This window comes from Nothoprocta perdicaria, unplaced genomic scaffold (genome assembly GCF_003342845.1).
Source record: "Nothoprocta perdicaria isolate Ctin4 unplaced genomic scaffold, notPer1 scaffold_371, whole genome shotgun sequence".
Taxonomy (NCBI): domain Eukaryota; kingdom Metazoa; phylum Chordata; class Aves; order Tinamiformes; family Tinamidae; genus Nothoprocta; species Nothoprocta perdicaria.
The window spans coordinates 452,617-468,772 of NW_020455612.1; the positions used below are offsets into that span (position 1 = coordinate 452,617).

Here is a 16,156-nt window from a genome sequence, read left to right on the forward strand (position 1 = left end):
TTCCAGTATGATACCACCAAGCTGTAGGTGCTCTCAGGTCCATATGCAAGCACAAACCCAGGGAGTGGAGCGAGCAAGCAAAGGAGGGCCCTGCTCAGCTGCCAGCTGCTCCACAGATGTTGCATGGGGCAGCACGGGCCTGGCATTTGCATCTTTCTCCTCCTGGATGTATGGACTCTGCCCCCAAGTGTCCAGTGTGAGGAAGGGAGCCCGCCTTTGGGGCACATATGACTGATAGCAATTGTGTTTCCAGGACAAGCCCATACTGTGCGAGGCAGGTTTCAGCCTTTGCGAGCAGTGCTATTTGACCCTTACACAGACCATTCATTCCTGTCATACAAAAGCAAGTCTTGTTTAATTCCCTGTTGATGAAAGACGTGGAGCAAAGGGAAGGTCGGAAACAGAAGCCACTTTCTCATATAGCCGAGTAGCTGGGTGACAACTGCCCTCTGTTCTCCACTCCCTCCCTCCCTCCGCCTCCCAAAGGGAGCAGACAAAGGATGTGTCATGATCTGCTTTTGGAAAAAAAAAAAAAGAGGGTTTGACATCTCTGTCAGTAAAGCAGTGTGTGGAAAGCAGAGCTTCTCGCATCCTTCTGGGCTGGAGATTAATATTTGCTGTTGTGAATGACAGCACATAGAGATCTGCCCTGGTCAGTGCTTGTCAAGTGATGGGGTTTGCCCTGACGCTCCCTCCTCAACCAGATTGGTTTCTGAACCACAGCAGTTTCCAAAGCTGTTCCTGCATCAGTTCAGTATAATGGCATGGAGCAAAGCCTGTGCTTTCAACAGACAGCGCTTAAGAAGTAACTTTTTAAAGGCAGTTAACCTTTCAAATTTAACAGAGATGAGACTGACAGAATAGTATGAAAATTATTCTTAAAACTGACATTTTAATAGAGAGTGACTTTTTTTTTTTTTTTGCAAGCTATCCTATAGAAAGCAACTGTCAGGATGTAACTCTGCTCAATATAGAGGATGGCTCACAAATCAATCGAAAGGTCAATACATATTTTCTCTCTGAAAAACTTTTCCAGAGGGAAACCGCTCCATCAGTATAATGCTCGTTCTGATCTTCCTGTCCCCATCCTGCTCCCCCAGTCCACAAGTCACATGGGTACCCGCTGCTGAGGTGACATTGAAGCTTGAGACTTTCTTTTGTGTTGTGTTTCTATTGTTGGGGGGCAATTGCGCTTGTAGGACCTGGGGGAAGGTGTTCGCTCAGGCTCCCTAGTCTTTCAGAGGCAGATGTCATCACTGAGGGGCAAGGAACATGCAAAAGCAGGCAAATACATAACCCCTGGACCTATACAGAGCACACAGCAACCTTTAAACCCACCGCTCCTGAGTAACTATCAGTCAGTTCATGGGCTCATGGGGACGGCCAAGAGCTGCGTCCCCGCAGCAACTCCTCGCTGCACCTTGAGAGCTCTGCTGCTGAACGAGCCGCCTTCCAACTGAGGACTAACAGATGCATTTACCACACGCCAATCTGTCTCTGTCTGGGTCCTTCCCCAGCCCCCATCATCACCCTATTCAAGAATTTGCAAAGTATTTAAAAATAGCAGTAAGACTAACAATCTCTCTTTCTTTCCTCCCCAGCTTGTAGCAGAAATAGCTTGATTAGTGTACAGCTCTGATGCTTCAAGGGGAGAGCAACGAAACCGCGGAGCTTGCAGAGCAGCTTTTCAGCTTTCTCCAGGCAGCAATTGCTGGCTGCTTCGCTGAAGCACCGGCTCTTCAAAGGAAGGCAGGTTTTGGATCAAGGACTGCTTGTTCTGCCACATGCCTTCTGAGGTGGATTTACAATGGGGAGAGAGGCACTGCCACATGTGTGGACCTTGGGAGATACATGCCCACCTCCCCTCTGCACTAACTGCTGTCATTTGCTCAGCCCATCCAGAAGGCTGGGGGAAATTTTCTGCCTATGGGGTTTCTGTCCTGGAGATAGAAGCATGGTTAAACAGAAAATACTCAATAGAGCCTGTAAAAAYAGTCAATAGGATGTAGCCTGATCAGGGGATTGGCAGGTGAGACCACTGGGGCCTCATCTCATTCCTCAGACACTGCTTTAGGGGTGACTTCAAAGAAATTTCTTGTCTGCTCCAGACAAGCACAAAGTGGATTGGACTTGCTTGGTTCACAAAGGTTTCGCTTACTTTAGCTCATAAAGTTAGCTCATAAAGAAAGAGATTCATATTTAGAGAGGTTGTGCGCTGCTATTGCCTCACAGTGCTCTAAGGCCACGGAGCCATTTCAGCTGTGGGCAGGAATCTTGATGGGCTTTTTCAGTAGGTTTCCCTGCTACTGCCTCCGCATCCGCTCTCTGCCCTCCTCTGGGTCTCCTGGCAGCTCCTCCTGCTTTTCTGCACTTTTTGTGACAAGCTTCATGTCAGCTGGGAACCAGTAACAGCTATATTTGCTCCTCTGCTACCTTGAGTGCAATGAGGAGATAAGTCCTCAGTACAGCTGCTAAGACTGAGGAATCCAGAGCCCAAAGTCACTCCATTGCCTGCAGCTGAGGATTTTGGATCCAGGGATGTGGTCTGTAGTTCGCCTCCAGGATGAGCYGTGGCTCCAGGTGTAGCAGGGGAACAGTCACATCTAAGGTTGTAGACATACAAAGGGTGATTCCAGAACATGACTAAGTAACCTYAAGAGTTGCCAGCACTCTTGAATCTAAACTCTTTCTCCTGCCTTCACTCTCTGAAGAGACTCCTGGGAGTGAAAGTCCTTCCTAACGAGCTTCTTCCAGAAAAGTCCCAGGGTTAAGGTGTTCACCCAAGACTCAGGCCCAAGTCACTGATCATACAAGACATCTGTAGCTAGTCCTCACAGTCACTTATCTCCTCTGCAGAAGGAACAATGATAACATCTCTGTCCTGTCTCATGGGCATAGAGAGAGATACAATGCATTACAGGGGGAGGCTTAGATCAAGGTGCTGCAGGCTTATTCCCTGCTTCTGCCAGGAGTGCAAGGTTAATTTAGATATCTGCTGAACCATCTGTGATGAAGAACCCAGCCATTTCCTGAGCCCTTGCACTGGCTTTGGGTCCCAAGTGCGCAGGACTGTTCTGCAACCTGGTGATTTTTGCCTCTAACGCTGAGAAAGGCTGCATTGCTGCTTTGCTCTCTCCAGGTGCTGTGATGCCCAGGGCAGGATTGTTTCAGCCCTCAGCATACCTTGTTAAGGAGAGAAGATTCCTGGCCACACTGGCTGAAGGAGAGGTGGGAAGAGCAATGAGTGAGCACAGCAGCAGGGMCTCCTTGTGGAAAAACACACCCAGCTCTAGGTGTCCATCCCTCTAGTGAGGAGAAAGGCAGGTGAGTGACCTGGTGTCCATGCACCTGCCACACTGCCCAACCCGGTTCCCCTCTGCATTCTGCTTTGTAAATGTCACCTGGACTCTAAAATGCCATTTGATGTCTTTCTTTCCAAGGTCTTTCCAGCAATATGTGCTCCAGGAATGCAAAGGAGACTTGTCAACTGTCTTAAGGAGATGACTGTCTTGTTTGCTCCTGAGACTGCCTCACAGGCCAGAGTTTCAAGGCCTTTTGCCCTGCTTAGCACATGTCACAGCAGGAGCCCGTTACCAAAGGGGGAAAATGTGTTGCTGAAGCCAAACCTGATCTGCAGTCCCCCCAGAGCCTGAGCTTGAGCTACCTGCTGCGCCCCTGCATGGGCTGCAGACAGGGGCACCCCTCCAAGAGCAGATCCTGGGACACGGCAGTCACAGCCATCAGGCTGGAAGCCGGCTGAGCACTTAGCAGAGCATGACAGCCCTCACTCCCCGTGCTGAAAGCATCACAGTGGCAAAGGACAAGCCCCAGGATCAAGCTGCCTCCTCCAGCACATGCAGCTGGTTCAGCTGCCCACTGTGACCAGTCCTGTGGCCAACCTTTGAAACCCTCCAGCAGGGGCTGTGGCAAAAGTGGGTTGCACTAATGCTCTTTGCAAAGCACAGAAGGGAAACTGAGGCATGCAGCACTGGTGTGATCCATCAAGCCACGAGTGAGGAGAGCAGCACCTAGAGGAGCTGTGCCTAGAGCTCCATAGCACCTAGAGGAGCCGTGCCTTGAGGCTCCGCATCCTGCCAGGTGCGTCTGCTTAGCACTAGCAACACTCACCATTTTTGTGGTGGTGTTGGGCATCTTGTCCTTAAAGTGGACAGAGTTGAAGCAGGAGGTGAGAAATCCTATATCCAGTTAATAATAAAAAAAATAAATAAATAAAACAAAAGCAAGCAAAAGCTTTCAATCCACCACACAACCAGGCGAAACGCTGCACCCTCCCAGTCCCAGCCCCGGGTGGGAATTGCAGAGCAGGGGGGTAGGGATCGGGGACGCGGCAGCAGCGGCTCTCGGAGGGGAAGGGGCGCCGGGGGGGCGGCCCGGGGCTGCCGCCCGCCGGGGCGGCGCTGCCGAAGGATGCGCCGGCCGCGCCTCCCTCCCCCCATTCCCGCTGCTCCCCTCCCAGGCCGCCGCCTCTCCGCGCCGCTCCTTCCCGCCGCCCCATTGAGGGGKCGCGGCGGGAGGCTCCGCGGCAGCGCCCGCCGGCGCGGCCCGAGAGCGGGCGCGCGGAGCTGCCGCGCGCGCTGCGCGGGGCTGCGCGGGGCGCCCGGAGCCGCCGCCGCGGGAGAGCCGAGCGGAGCCGAGCCGAGCTCAGCCCAGCCCAGCCGAGCCCAGCCCCGCCGGGGCTGCCCTCTTCCCGCTGGAGCTGCGCCGGGAGCCGCGGAGCCAGCGCAGTTCGCCAGGTACTCGGGATCGGGATGCAATGCGATGGGATGGGATGGGGGAGCATCGCGGAGCGCAGGTGACCTTGCCGTCCCCCGGGTGCCCAGCGGCTTCCTTGCTACCATGCCGTGCTGGGAAAGAGCAGGACTGAAAGCAGCCTCCCCAAACTTTGTCCTGGTTCAGCACCCAAATCTGGGTGTCAGCCTCATGAGCAGCCCCAGTCTTTCCCCCTATCTCCTTAACCCACCACTTAAACCCCTTCAAAATGTGGAATATTCAGCATCCACATTGGAATTTTCCAGCTTTAGGGTGATGCCACCTGTCTTGATTTTCTTTCCACCCATTGCTATAGCATTTGAGGGAGTGGGGGGGAGGTAGGTTCCCTAACTGGGTTATCAAAATGCAGCGTCCCAGGCACATCACTCCCTCAGCGAAAGGTTGTATTGTGGCAGAAGCAGGGGAAGTGAAAGTACAGAGAGTCAACCAGCCCTCTCTAGAAAGAGTAAGTTTGGGATAGATGTTTGTAGGTGGATTGTAAAGTACTTGCTTTGTCCTCCTGTCACTTGCCCTGTCCAGCTTGGGGCCAGGGGATGGGGAAGCAGGGCTAGGAGCCAGTGCACAGGAGATGGAGCAATCCCAGAGGTGCTGCAAGGCTGGAAGAAGCAGCCGGTCCCTCAAGAAACCTGCAGGAAGACCTAGTATGGGGCTAATTTCTGTGAGCACTTGGGGGAAGGAGTGTTCGGGCCTTCCAGGGAGCAAAGCTGGCACCAAGCATCTCTGTAGCACAGCAACAAAGCTTGGGAATAAGCATCTGTTCAGCAACTTAGAGCTTGCACAGCAAGTGAGTGGGGGAGCACAAGCAATGCAGCGTCTGCAGGTGCGTTGAGCTCCTTCCTTGGACAGGAAGGAGGCAAAAGGATACGCACAAAAAGCGTATGTGCAGAGAGCTCAGGTGGGAACAGTAGCTTTGCATGTAAGTCTGCTCCTCCACCTCTTACCTGGTTCAAATCTTGTTTGGTGCAAGTGGGGAAAAATGGCTTGCGAGGTKCATGCCGCGCGATCCCGGACTGCCAAAGGACAGTTCCTCTCTTAGGGAGAGCCTCAGACAAGCCTAGGGAGGAGATGAGATGGGTGCAGAGAGGCAAATCCCAGCAAAAAGACACCATGCTTACTCAGACATGGGATACATTAGTAAGGAATTACATGGAGATCGGTTCCAGGTGGTAGGAAAGGTTGTAGGACATGGAGGGGCACTGTCAGAGTTGGAGATGACCACAGAGGCACTGCTTCTGTCTGTAGCTGTGCCTGCCACCAAACCCCTTCTCCCCGCGCCTTACAGCAGGATGTGGGGGTCAAGGTAGCTTTTGGTTGATGTCTGCTCCATGATTTCCTGGGTCACTTGGGCTATATGTGAGATGTGCTCTATGGATAAGTGCTAGTTGCTGAGCATGCAGTGCCCCGGCACAAGGCCAGGAGCTTGGTGACCGTGATTCTGTCCCTGCCTCCTGGGAGCTACTTGGGTATCATTTTCAGGGCACTTCAGTCTGCACTGAATTAAGGTTTGCAGGATGGTTAGTGTCAGAGGTAGGTGCCCTCAGCGGCCAACATACTGTTGAGTATTTGAGAAAACAGAACATATCAAATTAAAGCTCTTGACTTCTCTGTTGTTTTCAATGTATTTTTAATAATTACAATAATTGATAAGACATTTAGTCAACCTTGCAATTCCAAACCAATTCAGCCCGCTGACACAGCACAGCTGAATGCAGCCACCTTCACGGCCTCAGCCTGACTTGCAAGACCCCAGACAAACATGGGGTAGAAATTAAAGCAGTGGAGCTGAGGGCACTTGCTCTCAGGGAGAGATTTTCTTAAAAGATGAAAGGCTCCCGCACCTGTGGGTCTTATTTCGGGGTCATTCAGGAAGACTGTTGCTTAGCGAGCTGTACAAAGCTACAGAATAGCTAAATGTGTGTGAAAGAGAATATACCTCCACGTCACAGAGCCCTGTCACCTTTAAATTCACGCTGCTCCTGTGATTCAGACACGTCTCTGTGACTAGCACTCCAGCACTGTTCCGTGCTACCCTGCCTGCAGCGTGTCCAGGTTGGTACCAGGCAGTTCAAAGTCGTGCTTCCCAGACACGCAGTCTCCTTTCTTCTTGCCTGTGAGACCCTCTCCTCTGGTAGAAGTGCCTTCTTGAGGGGATCCTCCCTCTGCTTTAGTGACAGGCCAGGATATATCCCTAGGATTTGAGAGACGGATGTGTCTAGGATACAGCTGGTGGCGGTGAGAAGTGGGTTTCCTGCAGCCTTTATATCCCAGGCCTCTTTCCTTCCCTCTTCATCATGGGATGAAAGAGACCTTCACCCTGCCCCTGCTTCATAGCTACAGCTCCTGATGCCCCTCTCCTTCAGGGTGCCAATGCTGCAGGCACCATCCCTTCCAGCTCCCCACCAACACATAACCTAGCTCCTCAGAGCAGCATTCCCATCTTGTGAACCCATCTATCTTCTAGAGGTTTTCCAAGGCCTCTTCTTCCTCCTCTTTAGCGTCCCCCTTTGTCCTCTCAGTTCTAGCAAGGCAGTGTTTGGCAGAAATAAAGACAGCTCCTGAAATGCACTGTGAGCCTATGTATGCCTGTGAGGGATTAGATATTCGATAGGCTCCAAATATGCCCTTTACTGAGCATGCAAAATTGCTCTCAGAAAGCTTTGCAATTATTCTGCAGGATGTACACAGGAAAGATGATATCTGTCCCCTTCCTCCTTGTATTTAATTATTCCCTCTACAAGAAAAAGCCTAAAAAAATGGTAATAAGCCAGACTGGAAATGGAGGTCTAACACACCTACAGGGCATTAGAGCAGAATGATTTTTAGACTTCTTTTTCTCTTCTCTTCTCTTCTCTTCTCTTCTCTTCTCTTCTCTTCTCTTCTCTTCTCTTCTCTTCTCTTCTCTTCTCTTCTCTTCTCTTCTCTTCTCTTCTCTTCTCTTCTCTTCTCTTCTCTTCTCTTCTCTTCTCTTCTCTTCTCTTCTCTTCTCTTCTCTTCTCTTCTCTTCTCTTCTCTTCTCTCATGTCCTTTATGCCTAATACTAAGTATTGTGCTCATCAGCACAGCTTTCCACCCCAAGATCCCCAAGTGCCATGCATATGTGATGAAGAGCACTCGCTGACCACATACAGAACTGAGCGTGGAGCAGGGGTGGCCGTGCTGACACAGGGAGACACTGCCCCCCACGGCGTCGTTGCTGAGACAGCCCCAGAGCGCCCATCTCCCAGATGAGTTCTGCGTCTCTGTGCTCGTGGAGCTGGGAAGTGGTTCAGAATAACAGGACTGTGATTAAAACCGACTGGTGCCATAGGAGACTCATAAATACAGAGCACAGATGAGGCCTAGAGCCAGTGTCACCCTCCTCAGCAGCAGGCATGACTGCRAAGACCCTGTTCTTCAGAAGGGAAATCAGACCCTTCAGAAGGGAAATTCAGAAGGGTCAGACCCTACTGATTTCCCCCTGAGCTGGAATCTTTCTCCAAATGGCACCCAAGCTTGTGACCAATATGTTTATAAAGAAGTTGCTTCTTTATCCTGGTTTTTTTTTTTGTTTTGTTTTAAACTGAGCAGGCTCATAATTCAGACCTCGGTTAAGAAGTCTTATCTAGTTCACTCTCAAGTGACATCAATGTTCCTGTAGGTCTAAAGAGCTAGAATTTATCTGCTTTTGCCAGTATTGGCAAGTGTTCAACCACCTGCCTGATTGGCTTCCTCCATTGCACAGTGCTTGGGGCTGCCTCAGTTCCTTCTCCCCTAGATAAAAATTTGCACTCTGCAGATTCTTCAAATGTATGAAATGCGAGCAAAGTTTCCCCAGGAAACAGAGTTTCCAAGGGCTGAGACGCAGAGTTGGAATCCACAGCTGCAGCAAAGGGGACGTTATATTTTTCTTGCTGTTTGTCCCTTCTCTCAGCAGRTAATCCCACAAATGCCTTATGCACTGAGGGATTTGTGAAGGTGACGCCAGTAGCGACATTAGGGTGGAAAAACAACAAAGCCATGAACATTATGGAATGGAAAATGAATGCTTTTCTGCRTCTCTCTTCTTAGTAGGTGAACTGGGTTGCGTTCAGGAAAAAAAAAAAGGCAAAAGGTAGCAATTTGGTGATTAAAAAAAAAAAAAAAAAGTCTTTTGCCTTGGAAAGCATAATGACCTACAGAACTCATGGCCACTGGATGCTGCGGAGGCTGATTCAGGTACAGGATTCAAGAAAGGAGGAGGCATTTTGATGGATCATAGACCCATTGTCAGATAGGTTGGAGCCTAAAGATTGAGATCTACTTTGGACTGACTACCCTTTCTCAATTGTCTAGCATAGGATTTCTTGTACCTTCTAAGATGCACAGTGTTGATCAGTGTAAGAGGCAGAGGACAARAGGAGACAGACATGCTTGAGTGAAAATCACTGGGACAATTCTGATATTCATTTCTATGCAGAAGTGGAAAAAAATATGTTTACCAGCCTCTGTGCTGACACTTAGCTCACATTGGTTTGTTTTTATCAGCTGGAGAGGGTTCTGGGTAAGCTCTAGTGAGATTTGAGGTGATCCAGTAGTGCTTACACAGCTGCTTTCCCTGCCTGTGCTGTTGATCTGAAAAGAGTGCCAGCAGCCTGGCAACTTTGTGTGGTGCTGCCTTATGAATAATGCTGCATTGCAAAAGAAAACGGTGTTGTCCCTTCTTCGGATGATATCCTTTGGCACTGAGAGCAAGGATACTTATTCCTGCTGCTAGCCAAGTGAAGCACTGATATTACTTGGAGCTAAGCAGGGTTAACAGTCGGACATAGTTAGCTTTGGTTAAAAGATTTTAGAGCAGCTATGCTGTCTCATTCTGCAAGTTCACGGTGGGTTTGTGTGTGGGAGTGCAGGGCACACGGGAATCATGTATTGCTAGCGAAGCAGGATTGCTCCTAGGCAGCCCTTGTGTGGGAAAACACGAAGGAAAAGCCAAGGGCCAGGCAGGCAGCAGTGGCTTGGCAGCCTCTACTCTCTCTGCAGTGATGCTCTCCTAGGGCAGTGCTGCAAGGGGAGACTCGCTCTTGAAGACACTGTCCCTAAAATTAGAGCTGATGAGGTCTCATCAAGGTCCTCTTTGTCTGGTAGAAAATCTCCTAGGACCTGTTTCTAGACTGGCATAGACAGATCCTTGCCTGAGAGGGAACAGAGGTTGCCTCTTCTCCTCCTCCACTTATTCTCCCCCTTGATGCACCAGTCTGTAAAGTAGGATAGATGATATTCACCTCCCCCTGTGTCCTCTTCATGTTCTGAAAGCATGTTAAAAATGTCTTGAAAAAGATATTTCTGCAGCGGTTGGCGGATTTAATCAATTATTACCTGGCTATTTCCATAGCTATGGGTTAGGCAGCAGTACTGGCCTCCCTGAAAGAGGGACTTCGCAGCTCCCCGAATGACCTAGTTGTCACCATAGTAGAAGTGCTATTTCCCAAGGTGATACTTGATATAAGTTTGTCTCCTAGAACAGTGCTGGGTCAGCCCAAGAGGAAGCAAAGGATACAGTCATGGTGTCTACTCTGCAGTTCTGGGATGGCTTCCTCATTGGAGGTGGTCAAGCCTAATGCATTTGTTAGGTCCTTCCTTCCATCCTCCTTCTCTCACTGAGGAGCTGATACTGACTTCCATGGTGACCTTATTTTTTTCCCTTCAGAAGCTTTATGCCTCGGATTGCTGCACTCCGCCTCTCTGGATCCTTCCCTCCCACAGCCCTTCCCCCACTCCCCAAATCCACACAAAGGTGAAAAGGAAGGAGGTGCCAATGACTTCCCCATATCTGCCAGATTCCCTCTCCACCTCTTACGTGAATGGGGCCCTTCATGTGCTCCCTTGAGCAAACACAGATGCTTTTGTTTTATGGGCTGGTGGGACGGGATGGAATTAATAAATCAGAGTGCCGATGCTGTGTTGCCACATTCCTGCAATTTTAAGGCAAGATCACAAAAAAGGAGGAAAAAAATGCAGAGGCAAAATAAGCAAGCTCTTCTGAGAGACTTCAGATGCTCCTGCTCTGACTATGTGTCTTGCTTGCTACCCCACTTGGCCCCTGCTCCATCTCCCTGTTCATTCCTCCTCTATTATTCTCCCATTCTGTCATCCCTCTTGACCTCATCTTTTCTCCTGTTCCCTTTTCCCATTTTACTTCCCTCAGTTCTCACCTTCCCCTGCCCCCATTCCACACTAAGGTCTGCTCAAGGCTTGTGCATTCAGGTAGAGCACAATGTTCTCATGTTAGGTCCAGGAGCAAAGAATGCCTCAGCTTTGGTCTGAAAAAGCTTTGTCTTTTATAACCACTTACTCCTCCCTGCCTCAGTTTCTCTCTCCTAATAAGGAAAATTAACGAATGTCTGAGAGGATTAATGAATGATTCTGGAGATAAAACAAAGTGTTATCATTCTCCTCTCAAACATGGTATTCATCAGTGTTCCTGCAAGTGAAATAAGATCATGTTGCTTACAGACCCAGAACTGCCAGGCCCTTTCTCTCCTTGAGTGTAACCAGAAAAACCTTACTAGGCTTTGTCTAAAATCAGTTGTTTTGATCCAGATAACACTTTTCATCATCTCTACATGATGTAAGTGTAAGTAAGTGGCTGGGAAGAGATCTTTGTTCTTTCCTATTGCTGGTTAGCTGTACTTTTGGTTTCCAGAGTGAAGCCTCTACCATGATGATAGCATATAGTATAGAGTATATGAAGATACAGATAAAGATTTATATAGATTGGTAAGTTATTTATATAAGATATATAATTATGTAAGATGTGATATGTAGGTATATAGGTATATGTAGGTATATGTAGGTTTTAGGTATATAAAAAGATATACCTAAAGATAATACAAACTACTGTCAAAGTAGTAAATTAGTCTTTATTCATTGCAAAACTTCTTTCTGTAATGAGCCTGAAAGCCATTTCCCCAAATTGCTTATACATTGTTGTGCTTATCTCACCTGTGGGAGAACTTAGGCACTGAAGCAGGTAAAATGATTTGCCCAGACACACATACATGCACATAGTTAAGTCAGAAAAGGAACCAAGAAATCTTGTTTCACAGTTGAGTGCTTTATCCTCTGGCCTCAGAGGAGACCAGCAAAGACCTTTGTCTTGTTTAGATGAGTGGACAGTCATTCCGCAAGGACACTGGAGCAGGGGTATCTTTCGGCACTAATACATGTCCTAATGAGCCCCGTTTCTAAGTTGCTTCAATGACAGATCATGCATCTTCTTCACTAAGCATTGAAATAATTTTTTAATCATTTAAGCTAATATAAAATCCTCAGAAACATCCAGATCTCACAGCAGGGGCTCAAATTAGAAAGCAAACAGAAACCAGATCCTGATTATCCCTGTGCACCTCCACAAAGCCCACAGGCAGCATCTGCTGAACTCGAACATGAGCCCCTCTGAGCCAGATTTCAGGGCAAGGCAGAGTCAGAGCCAACTTAATAAAATCTAATCCTCCAACGTCCCCGCTAAGTTTCTTTCCTTCCTCAGGCGTGCTCTCCAGCTCCCTGCTGATGTGGAGCAACGGGAAGGGAGTGGGGGTGCTAGCCATAGCCACTAGCTAGAGAGTGTGTCACCTGGCAGAGCTTTAGATGGAAGGAATTGCTTGTAATTTGGTGAGTGCTATCAAGCGACAGACCTCAGCCAGACATGGCCAGTGTTTATCCCCTTTTTCTTTTTTTTCCACCCCCTTGGAACAACTTCATCCCTATTCCCAAAGAGCCTTCTGTGACTGCTGTTTTGTCAAAATGTGTGACCTATTTCAGCAAGAGTCCTCTCCATCCTAGCTCCATCTGCTGCTTTCACTCATACATCTCCTCTGCACCTTGGGGTACCAACACCTTTTAGGTTGTTGCAACCCATAGGGCTGTGAAGATCTCCTGGGAATCGCAGTGCATTTCCAGTTCAGGTTAGCAACTCTCATTCTACTTGCTATTTTTTTCTAAAATCTACAGGTCTCGGCATATTAGTAAATAATAATATAAACTTTCTTTACAATGAAAAAGGTATTTCTAACTTTCATTTTAGAACACAACTCTTGAAGCATTAAGGAAAACACAACAAATTTCTTAGTACTTGGGAGTACATCAGAAAGTCTGTTTTAAGGGAAGGCACAGGACATTGCTAAGCACTTTGCTAAGATGTAACCATCATTGCTGACCTCTGTGCTGAGGAGACTTTTGTGGATTCATATAGGTCTTGCTAAGAGGCCCTCTGGGAAAAGRGAACTTAAAATCCAAAGTAAAACCAAGAGTTCCAAAAAAGCCTAGTTCACATCTCCCTGCCAGCTTAGGGTATCTCTTCCTCAGATACTTTGCCCAAGGTCAACTGTTACCCCATTTATGTGAGAAGAAGGTAGGAATGGCAGCAGCTGTGAGAATAGAGGTATAAGAGCTGGGAAGAAGCATCTACCAGTAGTTGCTTGCTGAGGTTTGGGCAAAGACCACGCTTCAAACTCAAGGGGTAGATAGAGCAGACAACCAATCACCTTGGAGGGTAGTGTAAACCCCTTATGATTCCAGGTTTTGAGCATCCTGAAACACACCAGTTCACAGATAAGCTCCTAAATATAATGCAGCATAGGCTGACCTCTCAAGGAAAGACTTAGGGACACCACTTTTGGACTAGGTTCCTTTCATTTGCAGTTAAGGAACACAGCAGAGTTGGCAATCAAGGCCAGTAGGCTCTAGAAAAGAAAGCCAAGTTTGTTTCTTGTGCTGCATAGCCGCCCTCATAGCCTTACCTTCCCAACAGACAAGTCTCTTTCATTTCAAAGGTGAAAGACATGGAAAAACAAAATCCAGAACATCATCTTTCTCATTGTATTGAATTGTTGTCAGGAACAGATATCTGGGCTTCAGTACTCCTCAGGTCCATCTGTTCCCCAAAATGAACTCACGGCTTAAATACCTTCCACTTTTTTTTTCTAGAAAGAAAAACGTTCTTTTGTAATATAGGGCTATTTTCTAAGCAGCTGATTTTGGTGCGTAGTTAGGCTATTTCCACTGTTGAGCTATCTGCTCTCCTGGCATTCCCAGAGGATGGGAAGTATGAATTGATCATGTCTCTTGATCTCAGATGCCACAGTAGCCCTGGCTTTGATATCTATGCCAAGAGGACACTGGTTAAAACCTTCCTACCAGAGCGGTAGATGTGGTCTATCTGGATTTGAGCAAGGCTTTTGACACTGTCCCTCACAGCATCCTCCTGGGCAAGCTCCAAAGGTGTGGGATAGATGAGTGGACGGGGAGGTGGATTAGGAATTGGCTCGATGGCAGGGTGCAGAGAGTGGTAGTCAGTGGTGCGGAGTCCAGTTGGAGACCTGTAGTTAGCGGTGTCCCCCAGGAGTCAGTCCTCAGTTTGGTCCTGTTCAACTTATTCTTTAATGACCTGGATGAAGGGATGGAGTGCTCCCTCAGCAAGTTTGCTGATGATACCAAACTGGGAGGAGTAGCTGATAACCCTGAGGGCTGTGCTGCCATCCAGAGGGACCTGGACAGACTGGACAACTGGGCAGCGAGAAACCTCATGAGGTTCAACAGGGGCAAGTGCAGGGTCCTGCACCTGGGGAGGAAGAACCCTGGACAACAGTACAGATTTGGGGTTGACCTGCTGGAGAGCAGCCCCGCAGAGAGGGACCTGGGTATCATGGTGGACGACAAGATGACAATGAGGCAGCAGTGTGCCCTGGTGACCAAGAAGGCCAATGGGATCCTGGGGTGCATTAAGGAGAGCATCTCCAGCAGATCGAGGGAGGTGATCGTCCCCCTATACTCAGCCCTGGTAAGGCCATATCTGGAGTACTGTGTCCAGTTCTGGGCTCCCCAGTACCAGAGGGATGTGGAGCTGCTGGAGAGAGTCCAGCTACGAGGATGATCAGGGGCCTGGAACATCTGCCCTATGAGGAAAGGCTGAGAGAGCTGAGCCTGTTCAGCCTGGAGAAGAGAAGGCTGAGGAGGGACCTGATCAGCATGTATAAATACTTCAAGGGAGGCAGTGAGGAGGAGGGGGCTGGCCTCTTTTCAGTGGTGGACAGCGATAGGACTAGAGGAAACGGCCACAAATGGAAGCACCAGAAGTTCCACAGGAACTTAAGGACAAATTTCTTGACAGTGAGGGTGACAGAGCACTGGAACAGGCTGCCCAGAGAGATTGTGGAGTCTCCTTCTCTGGAGATCTTCAAAATCTGCCTGGATGTCACCCTGTGCCACGTGCTCTAGGTGACCTTGCATGTGCAGGTGGGTTGGACTAGATCACCTCTGAGGTCCCTTCCAGCCTTAAGCGTTCTATGATTCTATGATCTGCCTAATGTCAAGGTACATTACTGCTCTCCCTTCCCACCTTGAAAATCGTAGCATTTTTTTTTAGTATGTTGGTGTAGAAGGCACGTTATCTATTCAGGTTTTGATAACAATGAGGAATGATTTCTATTTCTGAAATATAGTATAGAAAACTATAGGTTATAGGAAATACCAAGGTTTCTTTCTAGACTACAGTAGAGCAGTAGCAGAAGTAGAAAAACACTTTTTTGGGGGGCAGTCTCTCACAGACCTGGCAGAATCCAGAAATCCCTAAGACCTTTTTAATTCCTAAAAAGAAGGTGATAAAGGTTTTTAAAGACAAACTGAAATATTAGACATCACTAATCACTTAGTGGACATAGAAAGAGACAACCTAACTGCAAACATTTTTTTTTTCTAGGCTATTTGTATAGTTCCTTTTGCACCTCATAAAGAAGTATGACCTTCTTGAGATTATTATTTTGCACCAGGCATATATGACATGGTCAGGAAAGGTGGTGTATTAATTTAAAAACTAGGAGAGAAAAACTTGGCAGTACTGAGAGGGTCTTACCAATTCCACTTCACTAAGAGTCATGTAAGGATGTGTTGTAGATGACCCTGTGACAAAACTTGAAATGCCCTAACTTTTCTTTGTCTTTCACAAATACTCTGAGGTATATAGCAAGATTACCATGTAACTGCAGTTCTTAAAACCTCCTGAAAGGCTGGATAATTTCAGTCCTTATCCTCTGGTTCTCCTCAAGCTCTCAGATGACAGACACNAAGCATTTCTTCACTGTGAGGGTGACAAAGCACTGGAACAGGTTGCCCAGAGAGGTTGTGGAGTCTCCTTCTTTGGAGATCTTTAAAAGCCGCTTGGATGCAGCCCTGTGCGCCATGCTCTAGGTGACCCTGCTTGAGCAGGGGGGTTGGACTCGATGACCTCTGAGGTCCCTTCCAACCTTCGGCATTCTATGATTTTATGATTCTATGACTACTTTTCCTCACTTCTTCCCTATTCATCTCACATACAGAGGAAAAGCACTATTCTTTTTTTCTTTTTGTATTT

General features: G+C 48.2%; 1 protein-coding gene across 2 annotated transcripts in view; it reads left to right on the plus strand.

Annotated features, from left to right (window-relative positions):
- Positions 1 to 4,696: 4,696 nt before the first annotated feature.
- The window catches only part of LOC112951787 (galactosylgalactosylxylosylprotein 3-beta-glucuronosyltransferase 1-like), a 31,505-nt gene continuing 20,045 nt past the window's right edge, over positions 4,697 to 16,156 (plus strand). For both annotated transcript variants that reach the window (XM_026044549.1, XM_026044550.1), the window contains exon 1: positions 4,697 to 4,754. The gene's annotated coding sequence lies outside the window, so the exon portion shown is untranslated. The remainder of the gene's footprint in view (positions 4,755 to 16,156) is intronic.